The sequence below is a fragment of the Pyxicephalus adspersus genome, chromosome 12, assembly GCF_032062135.1.
Source record: "Pyxicephalus adspersus chromosome 12, UCB_Pads_2.0, whole genome shotgun sequence".
Taxonomy (NCBI): Eukaryota; Metazoa; Chordata; class Amphibia; order Anura; family Pyxicephalidae; genus Pyxicephalus; species Pyxicephalus adspersus.
In genome coordinates this window covers 43257956-43263445 of record NC_092869.1, presented here as the reverse complement: position 1 = coordinate 43263445, position 5490 = coordinate 43257956, and positions in this window count along the sequence as shown.

The following is a 5490-nucleotide window of genomic DNA, read 5'->3' as shown; positions in this document are numbered from 1 at the left end:
AAAAATCTGGAATAGGGAGGTTGGTTTAGTTGCTCTTTTGACTGTTTAATCTCCCTGAGAATAGGAGGGGAATCTCCATAATAGCAGCACATTCTTCAGCACTGACTGGCAGCAATTGTGCAATGTTTACAGGCTGGCATTACTATGCCAAGGAAGGCGGAGTGCCCAGAGAGTAATTTTGTGCAGAAGAGGTGAGAGAATCATTTTGTAGACATATATCTTGTAGCATCTGTCCTATTCAATTCCACAGGACCTTGCAATGACCGTCTCTCACCTAGGAGTCACTTTCAAAATATGTCAAAATGGGTTATTTGTTCCAGACCCACAAAGAGACTTCTAAGTCTTGGAGACAGAACAGAGAAGTCGCAAGTGAGATTGTATCTGACCTTGGGCTCAAGAACGGCAATGCATTCATTTCATGCAGAGCGGGCCATACATTTCAGTTTGTGATTTCAACATCATCTTATCTGTAGTAAAAAAAAAAAAAATGATTTACCCTTATCTGTAACCAGACAAAAACCCAAACCAATAGTCATTTGTCTCCTTAAAGAACAAAATTCAAATTTTGCCGTTTGGCCAACTGACTCACATGGCTGGGTCTGTAAAAGCATAATCGGCCATAATTGTAGATCATTCATATAAATGACTAGACAGTGGCCCCCAATACATGACACAGCAGGGATGGGTGGTGACCAAGGTGAAGTAATAGTAGTAGGCAACTGCTTACTCATGGTTCAATTGGTACCCAAGAATATAAAGCATAGACAGGATGATCTGTACCAAGAGTCAGCAATCTGAACAAAGTACCAGGGAATAAAGAGGAGCATAGCCAGGAAGAGGCATAGAATCAGTGACGGCCAGCTAGAAGCAATTATCAGAGCAGGATCACAAGTACAGAAACTGGGTACACGTGCAAGTTATTTAACTTCAAGTACTTCCAGTCCCTACGAGTTTGGCACCACCATTCCGATTTCTGGTTCAAGCAACAGCCATACATTTTCTACTAACATTTTCCAATCACAAGCATCCTTCAGAGCTTTCTCATTCACCCACTGTCTATCTATCAATAACTGCAAAGTGGAAAAATGCTGAAACATTTGGCAGACCTGTACCAATTTGTGCTGCAGAGGATTCCACAGAATACCATATACACATGCATTGTGCTGCTTTTACCTATTTATGTTCAGTTTTGGGGCATGTTCTCTGGTGTGTTTTCCCTTCTATAGAATAGATGTTCAGACATGATCCCTCCTGTAAGCTTGACACAAAAACATGGATTCTTAGCCTTCATGTTCATTCCTATCCCTGTCCCTCACAGCCTCCTCTGATCCTGGATTTTCCTTTTCTAAGCTCTGAGTCAGCTTTTTGCCAGATGATAAGAAGATGTGAGGGCACCCCGGGCCTGGCTCTGATAGTGGAGTGCAGCACACAATATATAGGGGGTGAGATGAAAGGCGTCTAAGGAATGATAATGGATAGCGAGGAGATGATGGACAGCCCGAGGGGCTTGCTTTTATAGTAGCTCTTCAGGTCTCATCAAAGTGATGGGAGATGTATGGATTCCCATTCCATAAAATTTCATGCTATGAATCAAGTTTTATTAGTGTATTAGTGCTGGAATGCTACACTAAACGTAACAGGGGGCCAAATGGGGTAGAATTACTTATTACTTCCCAATGTTACTTAATTACACGAAAACTATAAAACCTAAATTTTTTTAAGGTGGTCCGTAAGGACAATTTTTTTTCAATGTACGTTTTGTAAAATAAAAGCACCTGTGGGTGTTATCAGGCCTGAGTGGTAACAGAAGCCTCACGGGGGGGGAGATGGTGAAACCAATTAAAACATGTTAGGATAACACAAAGCCAGTACTAAATCATAAAGGACTGCAGAACTCACTGAACCTCAAGTAAAATTACCTGTGGCTTCAGAATTACTGTCACTATTCCCAGATCTCCCTGTGCAGGCTGTCAGGATAATCGGTTTAGTTTGTTTTAGTACTGTAGACTTTCTGTCCTAAAAGCATATGGTCATCGGCTGCAACTGATCAACAGGTAGCTGAAAACTATTTTTTCATGGGTCTACCAGGTGGTCCAGCCGAGTTTTGGTTCTGCCACTGAAGGGGATGCACCTCAGCACCTGGTAATAGACTTATGGATGTAAGAATCCCAGAGCCTCCTCAGATAAAAATCAAACAACGTTAGTAGCCCCACTAGAAGTTTATATATTAAGTCTAATGACCATTACAATTTTTTGTTTTATGATTAAGCCTTTTTATGCCACCTGTATACATTCTTCTTTTTGCCTGCCAGGGCTGGGCTGGGCATTTCAAGGAAAGGTCATTCAAGATGAAGTAGCAGTCAGCCTTTATCTCTTGAGCGTATGAAAACCCCTTGAAGGGCCCGCTTTTCCTGCGGCTCCACACAAACTGTGCAGCAGGCATACTTGCTCATTTCAGGTTGGCAGGCTATGCCCAGTCTATCCCATGCTGGTATTAGGACAGTGACACACAGCATGGCCTGGGTTCATTTCGTGTCACCTTGGCTGCCATAGTCAATCAACTTGTCAATTCAATAAGCATGTTTCTACAAAAACACACAACAGAATCACTGACTGTGAAAGAACGCCAGTGCTGCATTGTCCAATATTCAGGATATTCCTATATTGTAGGATAAAAGCGGAGCTCTAATCCCACAAAGAAAGTTTAAAACAAGAAACAGCTAAAAGGGAAAACAATCTCTTTATTGCAATTTCCTACATCTTACCATGGGGGTGCAGATAGAATGGGGCTTCCCGTGTTCCCTCATCGCAGAAAAAGAATCTGCATATTACGGTGTAGGCAGACAGAATGAGAACCGGATTTTGTCATGGTGCAGGCAGAATAGGATCTGCTAAATGTTTACAATGCTGCAGTCTGATCACTGAGGGGACTGAGGAAAGGTTTCCTACTACCTGCAAAAGACTGATGAAATTATCTCAGCCAAAGCAGTTACCGATTGAAGCGCAATGATGGCTCTATAATGATAAAAGGTGGAGCTTTTATAAAACAAGGATATTTTTGCTGTATGTTGTGATGTGCCAAGAATTTATGTAGTGTATTTACTTAGTCTGATTTTATACTTGTACCACTTTTGCTCCAGCAGACATCGCACAGTCCACAGCACTCTTATGAATGTTGATCAGAGGTCTTCCACAGACCGGCTGCCTGCAGCGCGGGAACAGAGACTCAGCGGCCTGTCCTCAGACATCATTAATAACAGTCTGAACAAATTGAAAACAGACAGTAAACATTTCACAGAAAAAAAAAATTGGGATTTTGTTTGGAAAACATCGAGTCTTGGTTTACTATTGGAGATTTTCTAATGAAAATATTGGCTTGTCTTTTGGCAAACATTTCCAAACAAAAGACTCCCACATACCATGTGATTGTGAGCTCTAAAGGTCAACGAAACCAAAAAAGAACTCCATCCCCAGGACTCATCACACATTGTCCCTAGAGAATCGCTAAAAACAAATGGAAAGATGTTGAAACATCTCAAAGAACAGACTAATTGTGTGAGCAATCATCAGCGGAGCAGAAAACACAAAAATGATAGAATCCCCCTAACTGATAAATTCAGCTCTGTGTGCCACCACTGTAAAGGTGAACCCTGCCCATGTTCTCCATGAGGATGGCAAGATGAAATCTACAAAGACTTTTCTAGAGCTGCCCTGACTGTCTGGAATGGTCTTCCTTGTCCTTTTCGGCTTGCTCTTACTTTCTGCTCATAAAAAAAGCACTAAAAACCCATCTTTTCAAACTCACCTACCCGTCTTCTTCTGTCTCCTAAACACTCACTACTTCCCAAAATTACATATCCCCCTCCTATTGTGTGATACTTCCCCACCTCCTAGATTGTAATCTCTTCAGGGAAGGGTCCTCTCCTCTTCCTGTGTCATTGTCTGTATTTGTCTGTCATTTGCATCCCCTATTTATTGTACAGTGCTGCGTAATATGTTGGCGCTATATAAATCCTGTCTATTATTAATAATAATACCCCACCAAAACACTTCCACCTATTAGCCTCCCTGACTGCATTAATAAACACCTCTATTCAAACATTTTACATTCCAGCTTGGCCCCTACAGTCACCTGTATTCACCTCTTGCCCATGACTTGCTAAATCCCAAACAGATGCTGGCATTCTTATTTTCTGGACAGTGTTCCCTGGTTCCAGTAGCAAAACGACAAAAGCAGAAATTAGATGTAACAACTATAAAGTAGATGTAAACCCTAATTACATGACATTCAGCTTGCTCTGTGCATAGAGGATCCTAAACCATTTAAAAAAAATCCTTTATTCTTTAACAGGGCTGCTAATTTGCCCCTCAGCCACTTCCTGTCTACATGAATCCAGCAATGGTTGCATGGTATTTCTCAGGGTGCGATTCCTGATGGTGCCAACAGAGGACCATGCCTGTGTAGTGTTTGCTAAAACTTGTAGTCTCTATCTGAAGCAGGGGTGACAATGTAGGAGCAAAAAAGGGAGACAAGGACAGAGAATTTTCACCCTAACTAAAGTGTCAGAATAAGGGCTTTCAATCTTTGTAAGAACATTAAAAGTCTTTGCACTAGATATAATACATTAACTTTTCTTGACAGTATGCAGCTTTCTTACAAGGAAAAATGAGTGGACTTTAGCATAGTTCCAGGACTTTCCAGTTACAATGTCAACACAATGATGGAAAAAGGCCCTGCTGTGCCACAATACCCTAAGGGAACCCTCTGGCACCTAGGTGGTATGGCCTGAAAGCACCTTGTGCAGGATGGGCTCCAGATCCCATTAGTGGATAACAAAGGACATTGGCATGCAGCAGGGTCCAGTCCTTATGAATTCCCATGCTGCCCCTCCGATTGCATGCACAGCAGTCATGCCAAGGTGTTCTGATTTTGGAACGCTCTCCTCCTTAGCACAATAGTTGATGGCACAGCATTGCTGATGCTGGGGAGGGGGCAGACAGCTGCTGTCTCTTGTAGATGTGGGAAAGTGGCAATTAGCTACGGATAATTGAGCTGGGATAACAGGCAGCAGCATAGCCCTCTCTTTCTAATCAGTCAGCCAGATACACTTCATGATGAAGGAACATATCATGCCTGGACCTCTCCAGAGCTGCAACCTGACATCCCCCACAACCAAATTGGACTGATCTCTGGCCAGCTGTTCCCTAAGGTCTCACTTGACAGTAACTCCAGGCCACGAGTGAAATCTGTCAGATGACTTCCGGGAAGTATTGCAAGGCAGAAGGTTTATTTGTTGTACCTTCATTGATTCTTTAATGTAACATACTGAAAACAGATTCAGCAGGCTTTTTACAGGGTCTGCTTGTGGACTGTAGTCTCTTGTCACATGACTCTGTGCATCCTCAGTGCTATACTTCATTTTTGGATGGCAAAAACATTCCTCCAATGACCTACTAATGACTTCTGCTCATTTAAAAGAGCGCTCAAAA